The sequence below is a fragment of the Manis javanica genome, chromosome X, assembly GCF_040802235.1.
Source record: "Manis javanica isolate MJ-LG chromosome X, MJ_LKY, whole genome shotgun sequence".
In the NCBI taxonomy this organism is placed as follows: domain Eukaryota; kingdom Metazoa; phylum Chordata; class Mammalia; order Pholidota; family Manidae; genus Manis; species Manis javanica.
The window spans coordinates 33057450-33076291 of record NC_133174.1 but is presented as its reverse complement, the minus strand read 5'-3'; the positions used below and the strand labels follow the sequence as shown (position 1 = coordinate 33076291).

At 52.2% G+C, this 18842-nt stretch overlaps 1 protein-coding gene and 1 long non-coding RNA gene across 3 annotated transcripts in view; one reads left to right on the top strand and one right to left on the bottom strand.

Annotated features, from left to right (window-relative positions):
* Positions 1 to 18842, bottom strand: part of LOC140847464 (uncharacterized) — a 58048-nt gene that overhangs the window by 28722 nt on the left and 10484 nt on the right. The window lies entirely within an intron of this gene.
* The window catches only part of BCOR (BCL6 corepressor), a 108787-nt gene continuing 91285 nt past the window's right edge, over positions 1341 to 18842 (top strand). The window contains exon 1 of one of the 2 annotated variants that reach the window (XM_073227876.1): positions 1341 to 1480. The gene's annotated coding sequence lies outside the window, so the exon portion shown is untranslated. The remainder of the gene's footprint in view (positions 1481 to 18842) is intronic. The other variant, XM_037001534.2, reaches the window with a different exon arrangement.

Below are 18842 nucleotides of genomic sequence, written 5' to 3'. Positions count from 1 at the left end.
GTTAGTGACATAGAAGAGACAACTGGTTAGGCTTCAAAAATGATGGGGGGAAAGGTAACAATATGGTATAAAGGGACATTTTATCACACTACCTGAATATACAAATGGTTATTTTAATTGCATCCTTTCTTGGGCCACCATAAGTGGGCAGACAGCACAGAGCACCAGCGGCAGCTCTCCAAATCACACATGTGGTCCCACTGACCAGCATCTCAGAGCTGTTGGTGAAGGTAGATAATGACCTCACAGCTGGTGAGGGCTGCAACTCTGAAGCAAGTAGCACAATTGTGGTGTTCCTTATGCCGTCCCTGATTTTAAAAATAATCACTGAGCTACAGGTCCTGCTCCCTCGCCCCCCCCACAGGGAAGGGAAGCCAATGAGCCATGTTTGGAGGGTGTGAGGGTGTATACTCATCTCAAATGCAGTTCCAGGCTACCTGATCCAGAGCAGAAGTCTACAGAGAAGGCAAACAGTGGGAATAACATGCCTGAGACCAAGTAAAAGCTGCTTTGGGTACATGCCCTAACAAGCTCAAATTGCTGCCAGGCTTATGGGCTGGTAGGGGTGGGAGGCTAATATATTCTTGAATAAGAGCTTCCTGTTACCTATAAACACTCAAAGAACAGCTGGAGGTGTTAAGGTTGGACAGTCCTCTTAGAAGGAACAATGATTGGGGCTTTCTCTAAAATCACTTGCCATCAATGACTCTGTCCATCATTTATTCGGACACCCATTCATTCCACCAGTATTTATTGAGTGCCTACTATGTGCCAACCACAATGCCGCATGCAAAATACATCGCCCTCAAGCAAACACTAGGTTTTACAGATGACGCTGTACTTCTGATTCCAAGGTGAGGTGAGCACTATAGCATAATGTTTACCCACTCTGGATGCTGGCAGACCTGGGTTCAAATTCCCACTAAATCATTTAACTAGCTGGGCGACTCTGAGCTAGTTGCTTAATTGCCTTTCTCTCTGCCTCAGCTTCTTGATCTGTGAAGTTGGAGAGCTTGCAAAGTCCTCAACACAGAGCGGGAAGTGGGAGCTACTGTTACTATTCAGCACACTCCCCCCTCCCCACCCCACCCTTGCTTGGTGCCACAGTCCACCACTTGGTGGTATTTCTGAGGCTGGCCAGGCCTTTAGCCGCTGGGCCGTGACCCTGGAAATCGGGTCAGACACTAGTCAAGGCAGCGTGTGTGTGCGCGTGTGCGCGCGCGCGCGCGCGTGTTGGCGGGGTGGGGGCGACTTTCATTGCGCGCGGCTGCCCGCTTTTCCCCAGGGCCTCCGGATAGTCTAAAAACTCACTTCGCAGGGGAGGAAGGAGCGCGAAATGGCTCTTTCGATCTGAGACAACCCCTCCCGGAGAAATCACCCCTCCCCCAAGCCTGGTGCGGAGTGAAATCTTAGAAGCTGCCGCTGCTGGGTTTGAACGGAATGCCGGAGTCGGTGGAAGCCGGAGCTGGTCGGCCCGAAGGTCAGCGAGTTGTTTTGAGTTCTCTTACCCGGAAGGGGGGGGCCGGGAGGAGAGGACGCCAGGGCCCGAGAGACCCCGCGTCAGAGCAGAAATTGTTTGTGCTCCGGAACAGGCAGCTCAGCGGAAGCCGCGACGGGGGCGGGTCACGTGCGGCGGTGGCGGCGCAGCTGGCGGGGGAGCCGGGCTGGGACAAGGGCCGGGCCAGGCGGGGGTGGCGCGGGGCGGCGGCTTTCGCAGCCGAGGGTGGAACCGGAGTACTTGGGGCGTTGAGCGCGAGCGGCGCCCCGAGGCCGGGGCGAGGGAGGCGCGCGAGTTATGGAGGGGTTGGTGTGGGTCCCAGGGTGGTCGGAGCTCCTCGTGTTGCGGCTTTAGCAGGACGGGCAATTGCTGGGGGGTGGGGCGGGGGGACGGAAACGGGTCCCCGAGGCAAGAGTGCCATAGTGGAGCAGACGCAAAGACTGCGCGGGAGTCTGAACCCTGAGAATAGAGGCGCTGCTCCTGTAGTCGCCGGCCTTGTTTTCTTCTTGCACGCAAATCCTGGAACGACCGGAACCGCCATCCATGCTTGCGTCCCAGGGGCGCCCCATTACGCGTTGAGGGGAGGCTGAATCCTACGCGACCCCGGGCGGGAATCGGCTGAAGCCGTGGCCGGGAGGGCTCCCGAGTTGGCTCCGCGGAGAGTGCGGGCTGGAACCGTGGGGCACACGACACACACGCCTCCCCTAACCCCGGAAGAGTGGGCGAGAGAAGGCGCAAGCCACGTCTGGGGGATCCCCGGGGTGGGGAGTCATGCGGGGGCCGCAAAGCGCGAGAGGGTGCTGTAGAGAAATGAAGACAGGGGTGGCCTCGTGGCCGGGTATAAGAAGTCTCACCCTTACCCAGAAGTGGCGCGCGCTACTCCAGCATGGGAGAGAAAGGACACAAACTTGGCCATCTGCCAGAGCCCATGAGGATGCCTGACTTTGTTGTCCCCTCCCTAGAGTCCACAAGGTTCAGGTCCGAGGCCTGAAAAAGTGGAGCAGTGTGATCACGTTTCGGACGGGTAACCCACCTACGTTCCTCTCTGGCACCACCCGAGGAAGGCAAGGAACAGCTTCCTGCAAAGTTTCTGGCGTTCCCCCCACGAAGTCGGGGGAAGGGTGGCTTTACCCTTTTGAGGGCGGGGGCGAATGGCCCGGGAACCGGCTGCGGTGGTAGTTCCTCTTCCCGAGACCCAGACCCAGGCGCAGGAGCGGGGCGAGGGCCGCCAGCGTATTCCGTCCCTAGAGTGGTGTCGCTGGCCCCACTGAGACGTCTGCTCGGGGCCGCGGCAGCGGAGGCTGTGCAGAGTCTGGGACGATGTGAGACGCCATTTGCATTACTCCCTCCCTCCTGCAGGTTGGCGGGGGCGGGGGTGTCGCCCGCCACGGAAGCGTATTCCTGGCAGTGACACTGATTAGATGTTGTGTCGGTACGTGCACAGAATCGGGGTGGGCCTTCACCTTTCCTGTGCGCACACACTTTCTGTTGGAAAAGTTGCGGGCTCTCCCCGCCCCTCTCGCCTCACAGCTGCTGTCTCCAGGGCGGAATTAGGCGAGCACGTTTGCTCAGCCCGAGGGGGAGAAGATCGCTCTGGCCCGGGGAGGCCGCCGGGCCCGGGACACGAAAATCCAGCCCTGGATTTTCGTCGAGCTGCCGGCCGAGGCCTGATTTCCATCTGCCCACTTTGCCCACTTTGCCTCCGTGTTAAGTTCGCCGGGGAAAATCCAATGATCAGTGCAGAGCCCCTCCGAGGAGAACACCCCCCGCCTCAATCCCCCCGGCCCTATTCCGACCGATGGAAAAAATGACAGTATAGGTCAAAGCAGGGTGCCCATGAGTATTAAGGCAGCCGCCTCCGTTCCCGGTGTTTGGGGACGATGGGCGCCTCGCCAGGAAACCGCCGAAAGGAGGAGCCAAGAGGCTGCCTGCCCCTTCCCGGGCTAGAAAACGTGGATTCTTGGAGAGACCAGAGAAATGTGGTCAGGCAGCTATCCGTGTATCTTTCAAGCAAGATCAATCTGTTGTTTTTTAATCGAGTACATGTTTGGTCAGTTATAAATACTGTGAGAACTGGTTAATCAGCAGATGAGAGAACCTCTAGCCCTGTCTGGTCTTAAACGTGTGTGCAGGAGGTGCCAGGCTGAGCATGATGTATCTTGGCAGGGCCCCTGTGTTTCCTAGGAAGGTTGCGGCCCCCTTTACACTCCACCTTTGAGAACTTTTAATGTAACTCTAAGAGGGGATTTATTTTAGTTGTAGAGGGTTGCTTCTTGCAAACTTCTGCCTGGGGTTGTTTGTACTCTAGTAGATGGATGCCCTGGGGTTTGCCTTATTTTCCTGCGTATGTGCTGCTGCGTGCGGGGAGCCCCCCACCCACCTCCAGACGTGTGCTGACGCTGCCCTTGGATTCTCGATTGCGCACCACGAGACCTCGCAGGAGGGGAAGTGTGAACTCTCCGGGTGGCGCTCGAGAACTGGAATTCTGATTTAGGACTGCGGGTTTGTTCGCGAGGCTGACCGGTAGCGACTTGGGCTCCGGAGGCTGTGCAGGGAAAGCACCACAGGTGACCCTGAGGCTTCAGGAGCAAACCTGGAGGTTCCAGTGGCTTTGTCTTTAGTGGGGCTGGCAGCCTGGCATGTACAGTTCCGATAAGGATCAACTGAGCTAGAGCGCACCGCCAGCACATTTCAATGATTAGGTGAAGCAGGCAGCCACGAAAGGGAAAGGCCATTTGCGTTGTCTTTGAAAAGGAAAAAGTTGCCCCACCTAATGAATTATGAGTGACCTGGGAGAGGGCAGGCAGCGAGTGAGTGGCACCGAGGCAGGTCCTTCTTTGCCTCAGTTCCTCTCCATCGTGCAGGAAACCCCATTTTAAATGGAGTGGGAAGCTTTTTAAATTAGAAATCTAACCAATTCTATTTACCTAAATAGTCGTGCAATTATGCATCCCTAAAATGAGGCCCACCAAACAGCCCAGGAATAGGCCTGCCACATGCTAACCCTGGACCAGCATTAAACTCTTGACCAAAGTACACCCCCAGAGGATGTGGCTTTTGCCCAGTATCCCCAAGAACTGATTTATAGAAGGTGGCCTTGGGCCATCCAAAAAAGGGTGGCCTGGAAGAGTGGACTGCAGGATTTCTATACCAGTGCTACTTGCCCAAGGCCTCAGGGAGAGGGTGGGTAATGGTGCCTGAGCCCTGTCAGGAGCTACCCATTAATCCAATCTAAATGAGTGCCATTAAAGCACACATTCCCCCGTACATCACTGCCACACACAAAAGCCTTTAAGGGACAGACTACTCGTGACAGTTGAGCCCATTTTCCTTTTTTGTGGGTGATAGTGCCCTTTCTACCCCACCCAAACTCCTGTGCCCACATTGGCCTCTGGAAACTAACCTGGCAATTTATTTTTAATCCTTTCCTAGTCCAAAGGTAAGAGTACCAAAAAACAGCCAACAGTGTAATACTGTATACCAGGCAGCATTCTAGGTGCTTCGAGTATTAACTCATACTGTCCACAAGACAACCCTATTAGTTGGACACTATTGGTCTCCTTTTACAGATGAGGACACTGAGGCCTAGCACTCTGAAGCAGCTTGCCCAAAGCTGCACAGCCTGGGATAGGTAGGGCAGGCGTTGCTCCTAGGATGGGACAGAGGGCTGTGCTGCCTATTCAATGTTGTGTAGTGAAGGCAAGCTGTTTGGAGTTTGTTTCAAAGGGATTGCCTAGACCCTCACCTCCCAAAAGAAAAGTTACAGTTAGAGGAGAAGGACCAACATTTGGCCCTTGCTTTCCAAAGCAAAGTTCCGGGGCGTCGTACAGAGGCACGTTATTGTGGCTCCGCGGCGGAGGTGTCTGGGAAGGCAGTGCAAAGGCCCCTCGCTCCACCTCACCGCATAGCATCCGGCGGTCATGTCCGCCGGAGGTGACTGGGGCCTGGGGATACTCGATTGCGGAGGAATTCCTTATCGCCTAGTGTTAGTGGTCCAGGGAGGCGGGGCTAAACGGCTGCCTGAGGGGGCGGCTTGGTCACACCGGTCCCCGGGCTCCGGGAGCGCTGCCTGGTCCTTCCGCGGAGCTGGCCAGACGCCCGGCAGCGCCTGCTGCAGATCCGGGCTCCCCTCGGCCTGAGCGGCCAGCCCTGGGCACGGAGCCCCATGGCCCGGGGGCAGAAGAGGCCAGCCAGTCATTCCCGGTTGAGACGGCTGGTTCCTGGTTGCTTACACTCACCGTACCTATCTTAGACACTCTTTCCTCTTTCCGGGGACGGACTGACACAGACACAAACACGTTCCAGGCGCGCGGCCCGCCTCCCGCCTCCGGGGCCTCCGCCTTCCGCTCCTCCCAGCTCACGCGCTTCGGAAGCCCTTGGCTGTTGTATGCTGCGCCGGGAATGGAAGAGTTGGGGTGGAAGGTCCGTGCTGCAAGCTGGCACCTCTGGGGTACACAGTCAGACCTGTGGGTCTCCTCCTTCTCCGTCCTCCTCCGGAAGTGGCGGCGACTGGCGGGGACTTGTGCACTGTTTCACGATGGACCAGGGTCAAAGGGGAGGGCCGCGCAGTGGGGCCTGCGCGTGGAGGAGGGTGGCAGTAAATCCTCTCTCTTGGGAAGTCTGGCTCCGCTTCCGACCACCGCTGATAGTCTGCCTTGCACGTCTTATTAGCCAAAACTTGACACCCCTGCGTGTCCTGGCGGGAGTGTGGGGTTGTGCGTCTCGGCCGGTGGTAGGTTGTTGGTGGTGCAAGGCGGCGCTGGATTATCGGCTCCCCACCTCCTCGAACCTTTACTTTAGGTTTGCAGAAGAGCCATGGAATCCGCAGCTCGCTACTGCCCACCGCCAGAGGGGCCCGCAGAAGGGCAGGTTGGCCTCCTTAGCCACACTTGCAGGCGTTTTGAGAGAGGCTCCTGGAGCCCGGTCAGCCGCCGAGTTGAGGGAGGGAGCGCAGCAGCCCTCGCATTTTAAGGCAGAACACACGCCTTTCCCGGAACCTTAAAACCCAGGGGAGCCGTTGCCATCTTCGCGTGACGAGCAGCGAGACGCCGGTGATTAAGTGTTTCTTTCCGGCTCTCTCCCCGGGTTGCGGCTCTCCTTCTTTCCACAGAGCTGAAGAGCAAAACCTGGGTAAAAAAACAACTGCGCTCTCCGTTTGCTCTCCATGTGGGTACTGGTCTCCCACGGTGCGTCCACATAGGGCCCCCTCCATGGGGTGCCCTTCGCTCCCCTACACCATGCCTCGCAGAGGATGAAGCCTTTGGGGGTCCAGGGCTACATGCCTCAGTCTCCATCTGCCTCTGCCCAAAGCTGGAAGTTTAGTGGGGAGGGAGACAGACATTGAGGAAGCTATCCGACCTCCATCTCTTCTCTCATTGGGATTAAACCCACAGGAATCCCCCACCCACGCTAGGGATTAATCCTGCAGCCCCTCCTGGGATTAACTGAGCTCTCAGGTCCATAAAACACTTCCGGCGCAGCCAGAGGGTCTGTCTGCAGAAACTTTAAAATTATCCTTCCCTGCCGGAGTCAGGATTGAGGTGGTGGAAGGAAGTGAGTAAACGCATGATTGTAAGAGAAGATCCCTGCGTTTTGCAGGGATTGGAAGGAGCTGCCAGAAATGTGGGCAGTGGGGGCTGTCTAGAGGGTGGCCCAGGTTCCAGACCTAAGAAAACGACGAAGCAGCAGTTACTAAATGACATTGATCTGGAGGAGGGTGGATGCAGGCAAGAGCAGGTGGGTTTCACCTGGCATCTGGCCCCAGTTCTACGAGGAAGACTAGATTCCTGAAACTGGAGGAGTGGCTTGGTCTTCTCATCTGTAAAATGGGAACATTAACACTGACTACTTGAGGCGCTGGGCTCAAGTAGCATTCTGAGACCAGAGTGCTAAAGCACTTTGTAAGCGGGCATGACCCCTCCACTTCACTGCGGTTAATGTTCAGTCTCTCTTACACCTACAAAACACGGTGATCAGCTGATTAAAAAAACAAAGTAAAAACCAGCCCTTCCTCAAATCCATGCAGGAATGTATGAGATAAAGGGAATCCAAAGTGATTTAGTATTTTGAACTTTTTTTCTTAGATTAAGTTTTCTGAAGTAATGGAAGAATTTTTGGAATGTTCAAAGAAAAATCCGTCAAAAATTGGGGGTTAAAGGGGAAAAAAAGGACCTCTAGATTGGATGAAACTACATTTTAAGGAGAAAAAACTGGGTGGAGAATATAAATTCAAAGTCGCTTTCTTGCCACGTATACCCTTATAGTCTGGAGAACAGATGCCATAGCCACTTCACCACCCCCAAGAACCCCGGAAGGCCCTAACTCAGGCTTAATCAGCTAATTAAGTTGGGCAAGGTGAGGTTGGCATTCAGGGTGGGGACAGAGACAAAGGACAATAATTTTCTCAAAATGAACATCAGATGAACACCTAAGCCTGTCTCTGCATCCTCAAGAGCCAGAGCTGCTAAAACCTTGTGTGAGAGGGGCGCTCCCTGTGACCTCCTTCTGCACAGATGGGCTCAGGAAGGGTGACTGGCCCCAGGTGCCTCCTGGCACGCTGAGGTTGGAGACCCAGGATGCGCATTCACCCTGACTGCAGATTGCAAGCAGTGGCCTCTGGCTGGACCGCCCACCGGCCTTCCTCTCCCCTCTTAGGGTTAGAGGCCTCCCGGCAGGGTCAACTCACCTCCACTTCACTGCCCCTGGTGCTGCGCCCTCCCCTCCCTGGCACCCAGCCTGGATCCCGAGGCCTACCCCGCCCCGCAGCCCGCCTTCTTCCCCTCGTGATTCATTTAGCGGCGGTACTGAAAGCCTGTTTACCTCTGCAGCCCCAGGGCGACTGAATCTGTGTAAAAAGCCCTAACGCCAGCGCCGACCAGTAGGGGGGGATTGTCCTATAGATTATTTCTCTTTCTGGGTTTGTTTTTTTTTTAAACGAGAAGGCTTGGTTGGAGAGGGGGTGGGGTGGCGTGTTGGTGCTGTTTTTTAAAACACGGTATTTGAAAGAGAAACAAAAGCCACACAAAAGCCGTTTAGGAAGTACCAAGGCTGTTTTTACATATAAAAAGCGCAGCGAATACCAAGGGAGCCCCCAGCAGTGATAAACTAAATGGTTGGCCGATTTCAACAATTAGCAGTTAATCGGTTATCTGCGTCTGCAAACAAGTTTTGAGGCTCTTAGGATACCGAATTCCTGTTCCAGTGGACAGGTGTTGTGCCGGGATCTGTTGGGCACCTTCAGTGTTCTCGGTTTCTCTTAACTGCGAATCCAGCTCCTGCAAATGCGTTTCCCGCGTACGAGGACAGACTTGAACCACAGAAAATTGACTTAGGCAGCTGAGGAGCCTCCGCTTGCACCGCACCTCGGGCCGGACGGAGCTTGTCTGTTCAGTTCCGATTTCTCCAAATGGTTAACCCCCATGATTTCGCAGAACTATGTTTGCACATAGTAGGCCTCCAGCAAAGGTGGAGCGAATGACAGAAACTAAAAGTGAGGCTCTCAGCCTGAAGTGCACCCTGATCCGTGGCCTCGCCCTCAGAACCCCCTGCTGGTGCCGGGAGCCCCCTTGCCGCTGCAGAGTGCGTACAGCTTCGCCCTAGGCAGGCCGGGGCGGGCGGGGGAGGCCGGGAGGCACGAAGCGCCTGGAGCCTGCACGATGATAAATATTGCGCAGACAGCCCATAAATAATTTGCATTATGTTCAGCTGACAACGCAGGGCGATTAATTTTAATAGCTACATATTTGCTTGGGCTGCTGCTTTCGTAGGCCCGGTAATGAAAGGCGAGAGGCCGCCCTGGCTCTATGCTCACGGTCCCGGAAGGCAGCCAGGAGGTGCGGGAGGGCCTGACGCGGCGTCTCCTTCAGGCAGCTCCCTGGGGAGCCCCAGCTTCTGGGCCCCACTCTCGTCCATCGTGTTGTGTAGGGTTGGAGTGCGCGCGCCACTGGAGTACCCCCCCCCCCCAGGATCTCGAGCAACAGGAGCTACCATAATGACACTGAACATTTGTACGGGGAGAGCCACTTGTGGACCAGGAGACCCTCCCTGAAGCGGTCGGTGCGCGCCACCCAAACCAAGTCTGGAGGGAACTTCGGAGAGGATTTCACGTCCCATTTTGGTGGGGGTGGGGTAGGGTTGGGGGGTGCTTGTGTTAGCCGCCGCCAGTTCGCCTGTAGACCCCAGTGCAGCCGACTTTTCTGTCCTCCGGACCCGTGCAAGGGGCAGAACAAAGCCTAGCTACCCACCCGCCCTCTCCGCGCGCGTCCTGAGTCCTGCTGTCTCGCGCCCCGCGGGAGGTCCCCCTCAAATGTTTCCCGAGCTCCTCGATTAAAAGCACCTCACAGAAAGGACGGAAGAAAGCTCTTAAGGACATGAAGGAGCTCTTAAAAAAAAGGGGGCAGGGAGGGGAGCGCATTGACGAAGGACACGGCACGGCGGCCTCCGCGGTCCCGTGGTGGCCGGGTGCGCGCGTATGCGTGTCTGTGTGTGCGTTACGGTGACAAAGCTCCGCCGCCGCCAGCAAGCTCCAGGCAGCCAGAGCACTGGTGGGGGAGGGGAGGTGGGGAGCCAACGCTCGCATAGGTAGAGGGGAATTGAAGCTTCCCGGGAGAAATAGTTCATTCATGAGCTGTAGAAGGCCGCTTGGCTGGGCCAGGTGGAGCCTCTTGAAGCCAACACCTGTGTATTTTCCTTTTTTGGAAAGGGGCGAGCGCATCGATCATTACCATATTTTAATTGCCTTTCGCAAAGGTCATCTCTAATTATGGGTTGCGAGGAAGGTTGGCCCGGGGTCTGTAGCCCTTTATTATCTGTGTGTGTGTGTCACCGCTGAGACAATGCGCCCAACTCTTATCGAAATGCCAATCCGAGGGTTACCGTAAGCGCCAGCGAGGCGGTCACGACGTGTTGGATCCACGCAGATAGACCAGGCTCCGTACACAATAAAAGCCGAGCAGGCGGAGAAGGACCGCTCAGACCCACGGGTTTTCTTTTTAGAAACGGTGGTGCGAAGATACTTGACAATAATAACACGCAGCAGGATTAAATCAGGGCGGGAATAAGAAAATTCATTTTCGTTTCTAGAACCGCGAACTGTGTTTAACCCATCCAATTCCCCAAGAGCTTTTTGTGCCCACGTGGAGACCTGCTCAGGAACAAGTGCGGGGCAGAGCGGCTCAGGACTGCCTGATTTTAATATTAATCTCTTCCTTTAATTCAGCATGGTTGTCAGTTACAGTGACATGGAATCCTTAACAATGTCTGTTTTCTGGGAAATGATACCCAGCTAGTTGAAAAAGAGAAAGAAAACGTGGTTTTTCAACTTTTAAAAGTCTGCATTTCTTAGTTGTCATCGCTTGTAGAAACCCTTGAGGCAGAAGCCTATTTTAACTTCATCCGAGGGAGAAGAACAGTTCTTGGGGGGATCAGGGTTCTTGAGAGATATTTTGGAGATTAAGGCATGGAGATCAATGAAGAGCTGTCTTCAGGGGTGGGCAGCAGCCACTCTGAACTTGACTTTCTCAAAGGAGCCTGGCATCTCTGAGCCACCATGCTGTTTCTGGGAGTTCGCCTTGCAGAGTCAGGGGCTAGGGTCAGGAGTCTTGGATGGTTTTGTACTGGCTGTGCTTCCTGCCTGCCCCCACACCTGGCCTCCTGGCCTCACCAGCAGCCAGCTCTGCCCGGAGGAAGGCAGAGCCAGATGACTGGTCCCACCCCCGAGAGACTGACTGGCTTTCTCCTCCCCTGTAATCAAAACCAGATGCACTTAAGCGCCTTTCATCAGAGGAAGCCCAAAGCCCTTTAACAGGCTTCAATAAAAGCCTTGCTAGGGCCTACCAGCCTGCTCAGTGTCAGGGCCCCTGTGCCCACTTTCCACCTGAGGAAATCGAGAGCTGGAGTCAGGGTCTAGCTCCTCCCCTTGTGTGCTAGAGGTCAAGGACATCTACCCAACCAAGGCCACCTCTTCAGGCAAGTAGGGTGCCAGGATCCTTGTCAGGTGTGTGGGTGCAGATCCCCATGACAGGAGGAAAGACAGGTGGGAGGGAAGCCAGGAACTAGTGCCTAAATAAGGACAAGAAAAGTGGACTTGTGAGAAGAAACAGAAGGCCTAAGAAAGTGGCGATGGGATGGAAGGGCAACGATAATCAAGATATTCAGAGGGGTTCCTTGGTAGTTGGACCATTGCTGGCTGAGAGCCCCTATCCCATTGTATTGCAGTGTTTCTGTCTCCCCCATTAACCTACGAATTCCCTAAGGGCAGAGACTGTCTTATCTTTGTAAGCCTGGTACAGGGCCTGGTACAAAATACATGATCAGACTGGAAGATCACTGGTATGATGGAAAGCTCTGGAGCAGGACACATTTGGGCTTAAGATGGGAGTCTGCCCCCACTGGCTGTATATCCTCTGAGTGTCAGTTTTGTCATCTGTGAAATGGACATGAGAATGTGTCTATCACAAGACGGGAAAGATCAGAAGAAGTAATTGCATGTAAAGCACCAGGAAGGTAATAATATTTTAATAAATGTGCCCTTGTTCCTGAGGATGGGTTTGGGCTGATAATTCAAGTGTAGGAAGGAAGTTTCCTGCAAGGCCTGAGGTGGGCGCAGGTCTCACTGGCCTGGGATTTGGGTCAGAAAAGAGAATTGCTTCTAAAATGTGGTTCCAGTATCCCTGTGAATTGGACCCATAGTATCCCACTGTCCAGTGGGGGCAGGCAGCCCCAAAGTTGTGAGCTGGGGAGCCGTACCAGCCTTTGAACTCAGGCTCTGCCAAAGGGTCAAGACCCAGGCCCTGGGGCTCCCCTATGCAGGGCTGACTTTCGGCTGAGCCCTGATTGTTTGTGCACTGAGGGCTGGACCACCTGAGATCTTGAGTGGCTGGCAGATAATCTCAGTTGGTGCTGGCTTTCTGTGGTCAGGGGGAGAACTGTCCCCTCAGCCTGACTTATGCTCCTGTTCTGTGGCTGTATTTTATCTTTGACAAATTCATCCCTTGGCATTTGGCAGGATACAGAAGGATGTTGCCGGCTTCTCTTTGCTGCTAGTCCCATTCTGGCCTGTTCAGCTGCTCCCCACACGCCACACCCCACACACAGCGTGGCCTATTTTTCTCCACGTTATAGGGACCTGTTCTTTTTTTCTCCCTGGCTGCTATGCTTGTTGGGGTGTGGGGGATAGGACCTGGGCTCCCCCTGCCCCTCCACATTGTCCTTCACATTCCAGACATCTTGCAGCCCCTTTCTAAGTCTCCCCTGAACAAAGCAGCTCCCCAGGAGGGCAGGCTGTGAGCTAGGGTCAGTGGGATACCTGGGTAGCGGGGGCCTGTGAGTGCCTCCCTCAGGGAAGGAGGAAATGGGGAGGGAGAAGCCGATAGCACTGCTGGGTGATTCTGTGGGTGTGGCCTAGCAAATTGGACTCTGAGTATTGTGAATGAATATACAGGCATCCTGGGGTGACCCAGGTGGGGTGGATGGGGTCGGTAAATGAAAACATGTGGGATTTGGGGGGAATTGGGAAGAAGATAAGATGATGCTCCTTCCATAGTCCATCCTTATCCTTGACATGAGAACCTCCCAGAGGGAGCAAGAAAAATGTGAGGAGAGAAGAGGTAGGAGAGCAAAGCTAGCTGGGTGGGAATGCCTGGTCCATCTTTTCTACCCAGTGAACTGGCTCCCTTGTGCAGCCAATGTAGGTCAGGTGGCAACAACAAATAGGGTCCTTTCAACCAGGTCCTTTATGGAAATATGAGGTCAGATATGAGGAGGAGACCTGCCACTGTCCTATAGGGATTCCATAAAGAACAGGACATTATTCATGGAAGGTGGAGGATTTGGGTCATGACCAAAAATGCTCTCCTGTCCATACTTACGTTGTTAATCCAGATCACCTTCTTCCATAGATTTAGCAACATCTTATAAAACTGATTTTCCCTACTTACTATTGTGAAACTGAGGGTCATAGCATGTCAGCTGCAAGGGAGTGAGCTCAGAAGCAATTCAATTCTGCTTGTGGATTCTGTGGGTCTGGACTTTGGTGGAAAGACTCAACAGCTGGGGGTAGAATCACCTGAAGGCAGCTTCACCTACATGGGTGCTCAGCTGTGTCCCTCAGCACAAACTAGGGGCTCTCCATGTAGCAAGGGCTTCCTCATAGTATAGTGGCTGAGGGGGGTAATAGGCCTTGAAGTTACACAGTGGCAGGCATCTCAGGGCTCCAAAAACCAGCATGACAGCAAACAAAATGAGAGCAGCATCACCTTTTCTGACCCACTCTCAGAAGTCATGAGGCGTCATTTCTACCATAGTTACAAGCCCACTCAAATTCAAAGGAAAGGGACAGAGACCATACCTCTCATTGGGAGGAGTGTCAAAGAACTTGTGGCCATTGGAAAAAAGCAAGCAAGCCATGCTAGGCACTCTTGAGAGCTAAGCTTAATTAGCAGTGGCTCTAAACAGAATAGTCTGTGTTACAATATGAGTTTGTACCTCAAGAGGCCACATAAATTATATGGGGGTGGGGGAGTCAGAGAGCTAAAATTAGGCTGGGGTAAAAGAGCCATAAAGCAAATATGGATTTTATGAAAAATAGATGATATCAAAGGACAGTGCTCTGTGAGCTTGTGAGGTGAGTGAGGGAAGGGGATGAGGAAGAATCAGGTGTTGGGATCAGATGGGTTTAGACCCTTCAGTTGAAGGGGAAAGCAGGTGGGGAACAGGACTGGCAATCTGGCTGCCCTTATCCTCCTGCCATCTTGGAGGGGGATCCATTGTAACACTTTATTGCTTCAGGCAACATTATTGTCACTATGTACTTACCAATCACTTTTTTTGCAACATATAGATATCTTCATGTGGGTACAAAGCTGGAGATATAGTCATTGCATTAACTAAAGTAAGTGTGGGAAAAATAATGTATTACTCTCACAATAAATTAATACTTAAAATGTTTGTCCACTACCCCCAGGTATGGTTTGAAATACCCAGCGTGGATAGTGTTGCAACTGAAAGGAGCTGGGTACATCTCTCAGGCCCCAGGTTCCCATTATCCTTGCCTCTAACCCCTGAATGGAGAGTTTGACTTCTAATTTCATGCTAGGGGTTTCACAGGCAACATAATTGTATTTGCCTCTGCCTTTGATCTGCTATTTCATTGTGGCTCGAGTAGGAGACAGAGATAGAAACGTGGTGGAAAAACATGATTTTGTTTTGCTTTGGAATTGGCAGTTATTATTTTCTCTGGCTCCCTCAACGTGACACACCTTCCCTAAATCTGAAATCTAATCATTTTCCCGTTTTTGAAAATCCAAAAGGCATGTGCACCCTCTGGCCTGCTTTCCTTCTGCTCATGAAGATTTAATTTTCAGCAAAGGCTTTGGGGCATGATGTTCATGTTTTAGATCTCAATGAAAATGAAGCCCCAGAGTTAGTGGAGAATTCCAGGATGAACTCCGACCCTCCTCCTGCCTCTTTCCTGACCTCACCTTGATTTCCTTGGATGAACCTGGCTCACCGCAGCCTCCCTTCAGGTGATTAGAGCCTGTGGGGCTGGCTACTTTGATTCTAGAAACCAAAGAAACCCAAATTCAACAGGAACCTTGTGGGTTAGAACTAAGCAACTTCCAGGGTAGTCCCTGAAATAAGCTTGCTTCTCTGGCATGGCCGCTGCATCAGGCTCTGCAGTTTGTGCACTGCACAAAAGTCCTCTGCCAAGACAGGGAATGAGGGCTGGAATTCAGGCCCATGGGCACACCTTTCAAGAATTCTTACAAAGTTACTAAGTAGGCTTTCTCAGGGCAGAGGAGAAACAGATTCTCACTCTGATCAAGAGAAGAGATGGTGACACAGGGCAGGATATAGGGGTCAAAAGGGCATCTTGGGAGCAGAGTGGGCTAGCGGAAGGCTGCAGACCAAGCCAGTGCTGACCCAGCAGGTTGGAGCAGAGGCCCATTTACTCACTCTTTGTTTTGTCACCTCTATTCTGCAGGGTCCAGTGTTCATAAATTACTGGGTCCTTCCTAGGCTCTATTTAGAGTTAAAAAACAGTGTTACCCTATTTATGTGTCTTGTTTAGCCAGCACGGGGGGTGGGGGGGGATTTTGGGGGAGGTGGGGGCGGGTATGCTTTCTTTGGTTTTGATGTGAAGCCCTTAAGGGATGTTAACTGCAGGCCTTTACATACTGGATGTAGGCATTTGAGTGTAAGACCCTAACAGGTAGTACAGTAGAGTTTGACATCCTAACAAGTTACGTGTGAACTAAAATTCACACTAATGTGTAATGGATGAAGATAACTTACACTTAAAAGTGTAGGATCATCTGGAGAAAGCAATTTGAATCAAATTTCACTCCAAAGAGGGACTTTTCTGGTGTTAGCAATAGGCTGGTAGGGTAAGCCTTTGGAAGCCTTCTAAATAAGCCCTGTAAAGCTTACTCTTGTTCATTTCTATACTGGACAGATGGTATTGGTATTCAGAATTCTATTAATACTTGGAAGAGTATTTTCACAGTAAATCCATAAATGGTGTCTCTCCTGAGAAGGGCAAATTCAGATGACTTGCTCTTCCCTTATAATCAGGATAATATATAGGCCAGGAGCCCAAAATCCATGCAGTTCCTTCCCTGTTTCTTTCCACACTTTGGGTAATTTGAGTTGGGTATGTTAAAGGAAGATAGTTTCAAAGGACATTAGTTACATCATTGTGACTGTTCAGGAGTGCTCAGTTTCATTCTTCTATTTTTAACAAAGGAATATTTGCCCAAGGTTTATAAGCCAAATAGTATGTAAAGGGTTGGTGTAAAAAAGCAGGTCCCTGTGAGTAACCCCTCTCCCTTCTTCTGCCTGTTCCTTCTGGTAGATTCCATCATCTCTCTAAGTAATTTTAGATGTGACCTTCTCTTAAATAATCCATTGTAACTATCATCTCTTGGCCTCCTAGTACGGTAGAGGAGGATTTTTGTTCTCTGATCATACTTCCCCTCCCCTATTATCACAATAGAGCTATAATCATAATTTCTTATTAAATTCATGTCCAGTATTTACTTTGTGACTCCATGTATTTTCTATCTTATTTTTTTTATTTCTGAGGCAAATGAGCTTCAGGGATTGCATTTCCTTTGTTGTAGGATTTTCTCCCCCTGGAGTTAATAATCGCTTCATTTTTTTATTTGCTTAATTTTCTTTGACCTATGACTAATTTTCCCACACTTTCCAACCTGTGTACAAATCATCTTGGGTCAGTTTTCGGCACGTTCACCTTGTAGAGATCATCTGCAAATAGACTGATCTTTTCTGTTTTGTGTGTGTGTGTTTAATTCACATTTTCTTGAAGTCTGAAGCCTTTTTAGAAGTTTCTAATCCTCCGTTTAGTTTTTATTTTCTACTACTTTTCTTTTTATGAAATGTGGTAGGAGTTTCACTGATTCCACATGGGGGTATTGTGTTTTGATGTAAAATTGCATCTCTACCACCCAGGCTAAAGTCAGGAGCTGAGAAGTAGATCCAAAGTTTCTGATTCTTGGAATTTTGCTTAGTTTAAATAAACTTTCACCAATTTTCCTAAACATCAATCTTTCAAAAGTGATGGCTGTTACTCCCCTGGAACCCTGAACTGCCCCAGTGTTAGTAAGTTTTTATTCCTCCCTTCTCAGAACCGGTTCTACATTTTTAGAAGTAAAGGTTATTTTTAAAATAATTAATTGGCCCTTCCCCAGGCCATTTACTGTAGGTCGCATGCTCTTTGTTTACATTCATTTCATGGTGCCTTTTATTTGTGTTTAGTTAGTCATTTACAAGTCGGCCTTCCTACCTCGATGGTAAATTACTTGAAGGCCAGGGATGCCTTTTTGAAAAATTCACTTCTCTACTTTTGAATTCCCTGAGGATCTAACACAATGTCTTGACCTTAGTAAACTCTCCATAAATGCGTGTCAAAAAGTGGAGAGAGTGACAGTCTTCTCCAATCAAAATTCCTTAAAGTGAGGTAACTTTCCAGTTCTCCCTCGCCCTGAAAGCGACTTAGAAATTCCTGGAATGGTGCGGAAGGGCTGGGTTTCTAGGCCTTGCCCCCCCCGGGAACTCCCTCCGCGGGTTGCAGTCGGGGACGACTACCCAAGTTCCCCGGGCGCGTGGACGGGCGGCTGTGCGCGGAAGCGGAGAGAACGCGCTGACTGTTGCAGGAGTCTGGGAACAAGAGGTCCTTTCTCGGAATTAAAAAACGCGCGGGCGATGCAGCAAGGGGCGACTACAGGCCGCACTTAACCAGGAGCGGTCACCTCAGGCCAGGGGTCCGCTGTGACCCTCTACGCGGAGGGGCTCCGACGGGAGCGGACGCGGCGCCCCGTGCGCCCCTCCAGCAGCTTGGGAACACCCACGCGGCCGCCTCGGCCCTGCGGTCCCACCGCCGGGGGCAGCGCCGCGGGTACTAAGATGGCGGCCGGCGTGCAGCCTCGCGGGCCGTCAGTGCCCGGGGGAGAGGTTGGCGGCAGCCCCTTGGGACCCTGTGCGTGCGGCTGTTACCCCAGCGAGGAGGGGCGCTCCTCCCTGGCCTACAGGGGCCCCTGAGGACCGGGTCCAGTGACTCCCCCAGACAGACTCCCTGCCAGGTGCCCTACCTGGACAGGCCGCAAAGGGTATTTTATCACCCAACACTTCCAGACTGCCGTTAGGAGGAGGTACGGATAGGCCCTGGATGAGATAAGGACTTCGGGGAGGATGTATACGGGACTAGACATGATAGAGGCCCCGGTGGGTACCACTGGGTGCAGGCCTCACACCCAAGCCATTTCTTCCAGCCTTGGCAGCTCGGCCAGTAAGCCCTGAACATCTTTGCTTCGCAATTACACAGCACCGGGACCCTGGAGAGGGGATTTTGCTCGCTCAAGACCCAGAGCCCAGCCCTCTGGAAATCAGGAATATCTTGGAGAATATGATACATTTGGTTGTGAAATCCACCACATTATCTGATAAAGGCTACAGAACGTATGCCGCTAGTCACATTTGCTGACATCGGTATGTGCACTGTATACTGTCTTCTTCCTAGGACACTCCAAAACCTGAGGTTTAATTTACCAGAAATGGCATTGATGAATGCGGTACATTGAGTGATCTCGCCTCCGGCTCAGGTTGGGAGGTCAGAAGGCCCCCTCTAGGGAGCAGCTGGTGCAGGTAGAATCACAATGGTAGGAACAGAGAAGTACCCGGAAAAGCTTCCCATTGCCCTTTGTAAACTGCAGGTTGACACCTCCCACTGGTTCAAGGTTCCATCCAAAGTTTGCATGTTGCTTATCAGCTCAGCATGAGAGGCTGAAATGTGAACTTTTTTTTTTGTTTTGGTGAAATAGTCATTCTG